This window comes from Stenella coeruleoalba (genome assembly GCF_951394435.1).
Source record: "Stenella coeruleoalba genome assembly, chromosome: 3".
NCBI lineage: Eukaryota > Metazoa > Chordata > Mammalia > Artiodactyla > Delphinidae > Stenella > Stenella coeruleoalba.
The window spans coordinates 53,804,304-53,816,909 of record NC_137148.1 but is presented as its reverse complement, the minus strand read 5'-3'; the positions used below and the strand labels follow the sequence as shown (position 1 = coordinate 53,816,909).

The window sequence follows — 12,606 nt, the reverse complement described above, 5'->3', positions numbered from 1 at the left end:
TTCAGAGACCACTCGTTCAACCGCTTCCTGTCACAGAAAGACTCTCTAGTTCTTACCTCCCACCCCCTCCTCAGCCCACTCGGACATCTCTCCCCACTGCTTTACTGCATCTGCCCCCGTGACGATCACCTTTCCCTCCCTGAAACACACAGCAGAAGGGTTTTAGTGAATGAATAACAAGCAGGAGAACCGGGGAGAATGAGAGCATTAGAGTGACAGGACGCCAACAGAGAAAGAGCAACGCCTCCAAAAACTGAGGAGTGACAAATTCCAGTGTTGAGGAGGGTCTCCACCATATCTGACAGAAGATTCCTACCAGAAGCATTGTGGCTTGGGTCTGACCTCTCAAATTTCAACTGCTTGCCTGTGTTTCTGATCACCATCTGCTCCCGAATTTCCCAAGGCCAAGATTTACCACCCATCTCTGTGACTCCAAGGTGGGCCTCTCCAGGGCTGCGCCAGCCTGGCATGCCACCTGCTATCTGTTATCAGGCCTCTCAGACTCTACATTATTCTGCCTGCTAGACTGAACCTCTCTCTCACACCTACTAATACATGTCCCCTTCCCACCAACTCTTGTGTGGCTCTAGTCCTAATCCCTGATTTTGGTAGTCTGTGCATCTTGCAACAATGAATGAGGTCCTGATCAGCCATGTCTCTCAATGTGACATTTCCTATAACTATTCCAACTTAGTATCCTTTTGCAGTATTCTTTAGGGTCTGGAAGATAGCTTACGATGCTGAGTTGTAAGTTCCTAACTTATTACGCCGTAAGAATTTGCAAACCTTAAAAGGTCTCTGGGCTCAGTTTAATACCTATGCCGTGATTAAGCTTGACTCCCAGTGAAGGCTGCCCCTTCCCTTTACAAAGCATGTACTCTCATATGTTTATCAAAATTAATAGAAACACTGAGGGCAACAGTGACTGAAATGAGGAGCACTTGGTAATAAGGTCTTTTTAATATCTTGTAATGGGAAAGGCTGGACCGAACTTCGGTGGACAGTAAGGGCTTTGCTGCAAATTATAACTCTTCTTTCTGCTGCTTGGTAAAGGGAGACACAAGAGTCCTGAGGGAGTTACTAGAAGTTGAAAAGCAAATGTCACACTAATCTTGAAGAATCAACTTACAATTTAATATCTGTTCATTGAATTACATAGTCTATTATTTATTTGAAGCTTGTTATGGGTTGAATTGTATCCCCTACAAATTCATATGTTGAAATCCTAACCCTCAGGATCTCAGAATGGGAAAACAGGTTTGTTGCAGTTGTAATTAGTTAAGATGAGGTCATACTGGAGTAGGGTGGGCTCCTAATCCAATATGACTGGTACCTTAAAGGAGAAATTTGGACACACACACAGAGAGGGTGTCATGTGAAGATGAAGGTGGAGATCTTCAAGCCAAGGAACACCAAAGATTGCCAGCAAACCACCTGAAGCCAGGAGAGAAGAATGGAAAAGATTCTCCTTCAGAGCCCTCAGAAGGAGCCAACCTTGCCAACACCTTGATCTCAGACTTCCAGCCTCCAGAACTGTGAGACAATAAGCTTCTGTTGTTGAAGGCACCCAGTTTGAGGTACTTTGTTACGGCAACCCCAGCAAACTAATACAAAGCTTGAGCAGACATAAATTAGATTTTCTACAATATTTTGGTCACATTTTCCATCTTGCATTAATAAAAGTGCAGCACAGTTTGTCCGCACTCCAGAATTTTGCTAGCACAAACACTCACCTCATCACGATCACCACAGGGAGGAAGAAAAAACAAGCCAAGCCGAGGTGTGTGTGCAAACACGTGCTTGCTCTTCTGAAGAAACTGAAGGCACGTTTCTTAATTTAGGCATATTTCCAAAGAGGCTGAAGAAAGGAAATCACATTTAAAACAAACATTTACCCCTGTTGCTAAGTAAATGCCTCACAACATTACTATAGTATCAGACATGAAAAATAAACCAGAATTATGCAGCTGGGTCTAATGCTGTCTATTCAGGCGCTAGTGACTGACAAAGAGAAATAGTTGCATTTTGTATGATAATTGGTTGGGGATGTGCAGCATGCATTTAAAAACTGTGTCAGAACACTTTTGCATATCAGAAAACAATCTCATTAACACATCTCATGAGACGCTTGTGTAGTCAAGGAATTTTAATAATTCCCGAGGCCTTGGACAAGGAATACAATTCAAACCATTTCAGTAATAGAAAAAAAAAATCGATAATCTTTATATTGCCATTGGTAATGTCAAACTCATAATTCCACCTTTATTAATATTTCATCGTTTTATCGGAATAATTACTACTTTGTAGTATAAGTAATATTATGTGCTTATGGAAACATGGACATGAGCCGCATATTTCTTCCATTCAGCTGACACAGTAGAATCTACTGAAATCGAGACTAGGATGACAGAGCGTATGCAAGAAAAATGCTCACGTCTTATTTGTTGTTTTCAAATTTATACAAAACCCAAAGGGTAAAAAACAGCCCGAACAACAGGTAACCTCCCCAAGCCTGATCTGGTGGTTTGACTTCATGAAACTTGCACTAAACGAGACATTAGGCTTTGCACAGCTGACCAAGGACTTGGGAAATCACTGCTTCTATTCTGATGCCACACTCTTGATCTGCCCCACTCCCATCCCGCCTAGACACACAGGGCTCGAGACTCCTTCTGAGCAATTCAGACAGGACGGAGCAGCACATGGAATCCACCTAGCAGACCCTAACCAGCCTGCTTTCCAAAGCCTGTCTGTTAGAACTATGGTAAGGGTGAGTCATGGGGCCCATGTTCACCACCCAACCTGTTTGGGAGCATTGCTCTGTCATTTTCACAGCTAGACCTGCAGGCAACATGTGCTCTGTTATGATAGGGCAAGGAATGCTCAACTTATCAGGGACCTGATTGGGAGAGCAGCCTTAGTACTTTATAATAGTTGTTAGAACTGTTTACAGAACACTGTTTTTTGCACCTCAGGGTAAATCATGTGGCGTGAAGCCATGCCCCATCCCATGTGGAGCTGGGGGCCAGTGGGAAACTTCAGTTTTCCCAGGGAGGGGGAGCCTCTCTCTTTACTCTAAGCACTACAGAGGAGGCACTAAATTTAAATGGAAACAAGAGAGATGTAGATGAGATCTGAAGAGCTTAGGCTCCTACAGGAAGAAGAATGGTTTGTCTTTCTAACAGAATTCAGAGTCTCCTTGGAGGGGTTTTAAACAATGACAAGGAAGATTTCTCTTTCACCCATTTTGGAATACCTATATTCCATGTACCTTGGAAGATATCGAAGAAATATGTCAGACAAAGTGGTGCCTCATGGTTTTAAAGGACTAGGACTCTGTTCTCCTCTGTTGCTATGAAATCCCTTGGAACTATAGGAAAGAAATTAGTTTTTCCAACTCTTAATCAATGAACACCTCCCATTCCACCCACGGGTGCTCTTCTTTTAGGTGTCTTTGCTGCTAATCCTCTTTAATCTCCTCTTTCTTCTCTATGTTTGGTCTTCCAAAACTGGCCCTGCATTATACATTCAGAGAGTCCTCCTGCGGAAAAAGAACTAAAATAAAAAATACAACGTGCTCTCAAAAACGGTTTAACGCTTTGTGCCTTCAAGCTTAGTATACTCACATACAGAGAAGGATCTAAGAACCCACTCATTGCTATACTTTATCTTGGTTTGTTGGACTTGTCAATTAAAGGAAGTATTTTCATGTTCAGACATACTCAGGGAATAGTGAAGGAAAAAGAAATGTGGATTTAAATAAAGGCTCACTAAGAAGGAAACGTTAATGGATGGATGGAAAAATCAGCTTAGTATAGAAATAATGTTAATCTCAAGTCCAAATTCAGATGGGTGATACAATGCTCTAATGATCTGGAAGTTAAGCTTTGAAATGCCTGAAGTCTCATGTTCCCAATAAGTTTCAGATTATTTCAGCTTGACTAAAAGTAGGGAGAAAGGGAAATGACATTTCTGCTCTCATTTTTCCCCTCTTTGTGAGTGTCAGTGATGAATCGTGGGTGAATGAGAGCAACTGGGGGTTTTGACCAATGGAAGAAAATTTGGAAACCTTGCTGCCATCTATATCCAGTTTTTAAATTATTTCACTCAATGGGCAAGATTCGGTGATGAGAGTTCAGAGAGACAATGCTTTTCCATCCCAGCTGTGCCAGTAGCTCCCACAAGCATAGTTTCCTTTATTTAAGTGCAATTATTAAATCATTCTTTCATTGGTTCAACAAAAATTTATTGAGCACATGCTATGTGCCAGATATCATTCTAGATCCAGGGTTACAGCCATGAAATATCTGATAGATGTTCCTACCTTCAGTGAGATGGAGGAAGTGGACATTAGACAAGTAAGTGAAACTGTAGGGTATCCGATGGCTGAAAAGGCTATGGAGGAAAATAAAGCAAGGAAGGGCAATGGGGACTAACGGGGATTGAGTTGAATACTCAAGTTCAAAGTAGGGAAGGCAGGCAAGACTTGGCTGAGAAGAAAATATCTGAGCAAAGATCTGAAGAAGTGGGAGGACCACATGTGGATATTTGTAGGAAGAGCATTCCAGGCAGAGAGAATAGCAAATACAAAAGCCTGAACATGCACCAGACAGAACATTTGTCAAAGCATGCCATATCCCTTTTCCTACCAAAGTAAATGTCACATAGAATGTAACTCTGCTCTAACAAAGGTAGCCAACAGCATGTGAATTCTGCATTCATAGTACAGTGTATTCTGATCAGTAAGATTATTACATCAATTTGATGAAGTGCCTTGGGACTTGGTCCATGTGTTACATCCATCTTATGTAGCTTTCTATTTGTTTTTGTCTTATACTGGGAATACATAAATACTAAATTATTGAAAAGATAGAAACAAAACAGACCTTTATACAGTGAAATGTGACAGTTCCCTCATCCCACTTCCTCTGTTCTAGTACCCATCCACCTACTGACCTCCTCATCCCAGAAGAAACTACTGTTAATAGTTTGATATATGTTCATATAGTAACTTCATGGTTAACCTTTTAAGAAACTATCAGACTGTTTTCCAAAGTGGCTGTGCCATTTTAAAATCCTACCAGCAGGGCTTCCCTGGTGGTGCAGTGGTTGAGAGTCTGCCTGCCGATGCAGGGGACATGGGTTCGTGCCCCGGCCCGGGAGGATCCCACATGCCGCAGAGCGGCTGGGCCCGTGGGCCATGGCCGCTGAGCCTGCACGTCCAGAGCCTGTCCTCCGCGCGGGAGAGGGCACAGCAGTGAGAGGCCTGCATACTGCAAAAAAAAAAAAAAAAAAAAAAAAATCCTACCAGCAGTGTCTGAGGTATCCATTCTTTCTACCTCCTTACCAACACTTTTTATTATCTTTTTGATTAGAGTCATCCTAGTGGGTGTCAAGTGGCATCTCATAATATGATTTGCATTTCCCTAAAGAAAATGATGTTAAGCACCCTTTCCTGTGTTTGTTAGACATTTGTATATATTCTTTGGGTAAATTTCTATTCAGATCCTTTGCCTATTTTTAATCATTATATTATTGATTTGTGAGAGTTCTTTATATATTTTAGATATAAATTCCTTGTTAGATACATGATTTAAAATATCTTCTCCCATTCAGTCTTTCTACTTTCTCTGTGGTGACCTTGAAGCAAAAAAGTTTTTAATTTTGATGAAATCTAGTTTAACTATTTTCTCTTTCACTTTTGCTTTTAATATTATATATAAGAAGCCATTGCCAAAGCCAAGGTCATGAAAATTTACCTCCATGTTTTCCTCTAACATTTTATAATTTTGACTTACATTTAGATTTCTGATCCATTTTGAGTTAATTTTTGTATATAGGGTAAGGTAGAGGTCCAACTTCATTCTTTTGCATATGAATTTCCAGTTGTCCTAGCACCATTTGCTGAAAAGACTCTTCATTCTCCATTCAATTGTTTTGGCACCCTCTTCAAAAATCAATTTACTGTAAATGTGGGGATTTGTTTCTGGATTCTATATTCTAGTCCACTGATCTATCCTTAATCACTATGACATGGTATTGCTTACATTTGCTTAGCAGTAAGTCTTGCAGTCAGGAAGTGTAAATCCTTCAACTTAGTTCCTTTCCAATACAGTTTGGGATTTTGGGTCCCTTGTATATTCATACAAATTTTAGGATCAGCTTGTCATTTTCTGCAAAGAAGCCAGCTGGGATTTTGACAGAGATTGTACTGAGTATGTAGATCAATGGGGAGAGTATTGCTATCTTAATAATACTGCCTTCTAATCCATGGACATAGGATGTCTTTTCATTTACTTACATCCTTTAAATTCTATTCCAACAATATGTTTTCAATGTACAAGTCTTGTACTTCTTTTGTTATAGTTATTCATAAGTATTATTCTTTTTTGATGTTATTGTAAATGAAGTTGTTTTCTTAATTTTATTTTTGGATTGTAAGTATATAGAAAAACAATTGATTTTGTATATTGATCTTGTATCCTGAAAAATTGCTGAACTTGTTTATTACCTCTAAGTATTTTGGGGGATTCTTTTATATTTTCTAGCTACAAGATCATGTCAACTATAAATAAGTATAATGTTAGTTGTAGGGATTTTTGTAAATAGCATTTATCAGGATGAGGAAGTGACCTTCTATTCCTAGTTTTTTGAATATTTTTACATGAAGCGGTGTTGGATTTTTGTCAAATGCCTCTTCTGCATCTATCGAGAAGACCACGTTGTTTTTGTCCTTTATTCTATTGATATAGTATATTACATTAATTGATTTCAGGTGTTAAACTGACCTTCTATTCCTGAGATAAATCCCACTTGGCCATGGTGTATATCCTTTTAATATGTTGGTAGATTCAGTTTGCTACTATTTTTTGTGTGTGTGGGGAATTTTGTGTTTATATTTATGAGAGATACTGGGCTGTAGAATCCTGGGTTTTTGTTGGGTTTTTTTTGGTGATGTCTTTGGTTTTGACATCAGAGTAATACTGGATTCAGAGAATGATTTGGAAAGTGTTCCCTCCTCTTCCATTTTTTGGAAGAATCTGTGAATAATTACTAATAATTCTTTAAATATTTGGTAGAATTCATCAGTAAAGCTGTTTTGGCCTGGGTTTTTCCTTGTGAGGAGTTTTTTGATTACTCATTCAATCTCTTTTGTTATGATCTATTTAGATTGTCTATTTCTTCTTGATTATTTAGCTGGTTGTGTTTTTCTGGGAATTCATCCATTACATTTAAGTTTTCCAATTTATAGTATAGTATTTATGGTATTTTCATAGTATTCTTTTAGGACCCTTTTTATTTCTGTAAAGTTGGTAATAATATCATCTCATTTATTTCTGACTTTAGTAATTTGAGTTTTCTCTCTGCTGTTTTTTTGGTCAGTCTAGGTATAGGTTTGTCAATTTTGTTGATCTTTACAAAGAATCAAACTTTTATTTTGTTGATTTTCTCTATTGTTTGTAATTCTCTATTTCATAATTTCCACTCTACTCTTTATTATTTCCTTCATTCCACTTGTTTTAGGTTTAGTTTGTTCTTCTTTTTCCATTGTCTTATGGTAGGTGTTTAGGTTATTGATTTGAGATATTTCTTATTTTTTAATATAGGTATTTACAGCTATAAATTCCCCTCTTAAGTATTTTTTTAACAGCATTTTATAAATTTTTGTTTTGTGTCTTCATTTTCATTCTTTTCAGTCTATTTTCTATTACTTTTTCTGATTTCTTCATTGATTAATTTGTTATTTAGGAATATGTTGTTTAATTTCCACATGGTCATGAATTTCTCACATTCCTTTCTGTGTTTTGATTTCTACTTTCATTCTATTGTGGCTGGGGAGAATACTTTGTATAATTTCAATCCTTTTAAATTTTTTGAGGCTTTATATGAGATTTTTAGAAATATTTTTAATAGATATTGTCAAATAGTCCTCCCAAACCAGTACATATCTTCCCACTATGTGATTGATTAAAATATTCAAAGGATTTGTCAAAAACCAGAGTGAAAATAAAATCTTTTGTAATTCCCTTTCTGAATTTATTTAGTTAATCACTAAAATTAGCTGAAATTATGTTACTCTTCAGGAGATAACAGAATGATAATTAAAGTGCCCACTTAACACTATCGTTCGCGCTAATGCTGCATATTTAAAATACATTATCTGTAATCTTCACTATAAAATAGGTATTAATATTCCCATATTACAAATGAAGAAACTGAGTGCCAGATCATTTAAGTAACTTGTCCAAAATCACATAGAAAATGAAGAAGTATTGGAATTAAGACTCAAATTTATTTCTACCATCATACTCTTCTTCTAAGGCCAAGGAAAAATGATCACACAGAGATCATGCTTTTCCCTCATCTTTCCTTGTTTCTGAAATACCCTAAGACCTATCAGGAGTCATGTTCTGACTATTCTCAGCAGCCACAAATTTACATTTTCCATTTTTACTTTTACCTTTTTCCTATTCCGGAGGTCAACTGCATCTTATAATTGGACAACATGCTTATTGGCTTCTTCCCAACTGAATTAGATCTGCATAGTGGATTTTGCATTTTAAAATACTGAATCATTCATAACTTTAGATGGGGCATGAGCTCTCCAGTAATCTACTGTGCTCACAGCCTTATTCTAACTGGTATTGGCCTAAGCAAAAATGTGTGTTATCTGCCTGGTCCTTGCAGATCTCTGAATATGTGAGTATTGATGTAGAACCTTGGCTTTTATTTTTTTTTAACTCAATCTATGGTAGGAAATGTATTTTACATTTTGATCCAGTACACACTCATTTCCTACATATGTATGTAAAAGAACACACCCTTACTACTGATACATTCTATTATTTAAAAACTCTGGTCATGATTCAATAAGTTTATTTCATGAGATAATAATGGGCTATAACCTATAACTTAAAAATAACTTATAGTTTGAGAACCCAGAGAAAAGGCTAAACTAGGCCAGTTGTTCATTGTGCACTAAATAATAATTACTCATCATTAAGAATAAAGACACATCTTTCTTCCCACCCCACCTCCCAAATTCCAAGGTCATACCTTCTATAATTATTGTCCTCGACAGCCAAGTCCCCAAATGCTTGACTACTTTGACCCCTAGAAAGCCACAGTAAATGATAAGCAGAGACTAGACAAATTACACTACTCAACTGCACATAACCTTTTTGAAGGCTCCTTTGACTGGATTTCCAGCACTCCCACATTCGTATTGCAAGACCAAGTTTAGAAGAAGGTAAAATAAGGAAAATGGAAGGCTTGGCAGGAGGGGAGGAACCATACAATGAGCTACTTGGTTGGGGCTTTGGGCCAGCAGGCCCTGCCCAGTAAAGGAGTTCATTCTATAGCTTCTAAAAGGACCAGCCTGAGCTTCCCTGGAAGCTGAAGTAGAGGCAAAGGCATGGATAGTGACATGAGTGAGGTGGGTCTAAAGTCCAGAGACAAAGACTTTGTGAGAGGCGACAGGGCCCAGATGTCCATCAAGGGTTACTTTCAGGCAATGCCAAGGCAAAAATCAGCCTGTGATTCCCTCTTTGGGAGAGGCCATAATGATCGACTTCCACTATGAGGATGTGGACACCTTTTTCATATATCTGCCCCCCTGCATTCTCCTGCCACCCCACCCACCCCGCTATGATTGCATTATTTAATGGGATTAAGAAGGTTGATCTAACAATGAGGCATCATTCAACATACTCTACTCTGAATAAAAATTTAAAAGAACAATATTTGGAAGGGACACTTTCTGGGCCGCTTTAAACAAACAAAATTACTTAATAACCCTTGTGGAAAAAATTACAGTAGGCTACAAGAGGGGAGGAAGCCATGGTAATTTGAAAAAATGTGTGCTCCTTTGGAACGACTTAACTAATAGAAGACACTTGGTTTTGTTAGTAATAATTGCAACAGATTTCTATGATGAAGTAGGTGAAATGCTCCCATGCTTGGAATTTAGTAGAGAATTGTTTTAACATGTTGCCTTTTCCTTTGCTGGCATTCTAGAGTCAAAACACAGAGCTTCTCTATAACCCTAGCAATACTTGTATGGAATTCGGGATTGTTGAGGCTAACTTAGATCTTTTCCCAAAGAGTCAGTTACTGCAAGTATCAGAAGGATCTTGATACACAGTCACATCCATGGCACAGCAATACATCCTCCAGAAAAAATGGTTTCTATCAGTTTCTGCTTAGCTGACTATACACACACATACACACACACACGCACACACAATCTCAGAGTTTTCCCTGGAACATGCATGAGTTCCTACTTGACCTATTTATATGGCTATAGCAATCTGTTCAATTAGGCTCTCTGGAAGCTTTCCTTGGTTTTCTGAAGTTAAGTCCATCTGTTTTCCTGCAATTTAGTGCATTAGTATGACTTGGAAATATAAGTTCAAAACCCAGTCTAGTTGTCCCACTTATATCCAGGGGCACATACCCTTTTTGTGGCTTTGTCGTAACCCTCCTATAGGTGATGTGCTTTGCTGAATACAGCTTGAGACTTACCCATCATTGTTCTCAGGCAATTTCTGTGCCTCATTAGTCAGGATAATTGAGAATCAGCTGGATTTGTCAAACAAAGTCCACTGGCTTAGCTTCAAATTCTTCTTGCTTTTGTCCTACACTAGATGACATTAGGAAAATAGTGTTGGTAGCAGATCAACTCTTGTACCCAATCTTGTACCTAATGGCTTAGCTGCTTGACATAATAATATATATGACTCTGCAGTGATGTCTACTGGCATGGGGTGAGACAAAATGCTGTCTGGCTGGGACAGATAGGGTCCCCATTCCTGGAAAATAAACATATTTGCTGGGTTATTCTTGGAAGAGCTGTTTGAAAATTCTTAAAGCAAGGGGTAGAGAGTGGTGATGAATTCCAGACATAATGCCAAATGAGTCCCCACCTCCCCAGCTCATAATTCCCACAATTGGCTACAGATGAAAGTCCATAGGGATAGAAGCAGAGATTAAAAGTGCTGGCAGCTTGGACCACCCCTTCCTGTGAGCTCATTCTATGCATAAAGTGAGAGAAAACCTTATGTAAACCCCAGACTTTGAGAACCTCAGCAACCTGGACATTCAGAGTCAAGGATGACCTGCACCTAGGACCACAGCTGTACTTCACAAACCTCCCATTCATTCCCCCAACCTTCTCAGCCACAGAATAGAACATCCTATAGAGAGCAGTAGCTAGAGATGTGAAGCCAGAACCCATGAGAGACCATGACTACTGACAGGCAGATTCTTCATGTCCAAAGTCAGAGGGCGAGCACCTATGCCAGGTCCAGCACAGCCATCTTACTAAGCCTCTGCCTGGCTGCACCTCCCCCTCTCCTACACTTCTAGGTCTCTAGCCCTTGTTTAGACTCTCCTTGTTGAGCCTGCTCAGCTACTCTCTTTCTCTCTCTTATTGCACATTAATACTACTCTTTGAGTGGCTGCTGCTGACTTATAACTTCAATCTTTCTTCAGCTTCTAGCACAAACCATGAGTATAGAATTCATGGATTTTGTAATGAGGCATATCTGGATTTGATTTTTAGCTTTTTTTTTTTTTTTTTGGCCTATTTGCAGTGGCACCTTGAGCAAGATGCTTAACTTCCCATCTGTAATCCCTGCAGGATGGCTGGAAGAATTAACTCGCCCTTTCATTCAGCAAATGTTCATTAAACATCCTAAAATAGGAAAAGCAGAAAGCACAGCGCCTGGCATATAATAAGTTCATGATAAAGAATAATTATGCTTAGTGTGATGAAAATAATGATAGAGACAGAAGTAATATTAAGCACCAATCTGACCTCGTCCCCCATCCTTAGCTACTTCAATCTGAGATCAGTAAATATTGATCCATTGCCCATAGTTTCTATGGCTTTGGTTGGGCCTCTAACTTCTAGTTCATTCTCACTATACATAGCATTTCTTTCTTGGCTTGGCTCTTGCAAAGTTCTCAGGTTGTAGTCTTGCCTTTTTATCTGGATAATATAATCATCTACGAGAATTTGAACTCCTTCACAAGCTTCGTGTATCAAGTGACGCTCACTAGAAGAGTTCCTGTGCGGAGGAGCCGTTGGATGGCATCCTGAGATATCTCCACCTGCCATATGGTGTGGCAAATGTCATGATGTAATTGCTTCCTTCATTCCAGGCCAGCTTGCCAGGAACCTGATGCTACCCCTGTAACACATGATACCAGTGGCTTAACTGTTCTAAGGCCTTCAAAAGCAACTACTTTGCATGTTCTAACCCCATGGATTCCCTGAAGTCTCCACCATCCTACAGAGCTGCGTTTTCTGAGTTCCTCCTCCTAAGTACAGCTCTCTAGTTTTATGCTAATTGTGCTTGTTCCTACTACTCATTCCTGGAATTGGTCTAAGTTAATAAGAGTGTTCTAAATACAATTACCAAGTGACTGCTCCCTTAGAATTGATGGTTCATACGCCCCAGCTAATAATCTCGTAACTTGAAAGAACTTGTTTGTAATTGTTCATGAATGTTCTATTTTATTTTATTTACTTAGAACAAAATACTAATTTTGTTTTTTTCTTGTTTTAAAGCGTGTTTATGTCATTATATGACAACATCTACA

The 12,606-nt window shown here is 38.7% G+C and overlaps 1 protein-coding gene across 16 annotated transcripts in view; it reads right to left on the bottom strand.

Moving 5' to 3' along the window:
• The window catches only part of PIK3R1 (phosphoinositide-3-kinase regulatory subunit 1), a 959,753-nt gene that overhangs the window by 496,248 nt on the left and 450,899 nt on the right, over nucleotides 1-12,606 (bottom strand). For 12 of the 16 annotated variants that reach the window (XM_079916403.1, XM_079916423.1, XM_079916421.1 and 9 more), the window contains exons 2-3: nucleotides 10,525-10,642; nucleotides 1,734-1,858 (exon numbers count right to left, since the gene is read on the bottom strand). The exons of 3 other annotated variants lie outside the window; for them this stretch is intronic. The gene's annotated coding sequence lies outside the window, so the exon portion shown is untranslated. Of the gene's footprint in view, nucleotides 1-1,359; nucleotides 1,382-1,733; nucleotides 1,859-10,524; nucleotides 10,643-12,606 lie in introns of those variants that run through there. One more of the 16 variants, XM_079916405.1, reaches the window with a different exon arrangement.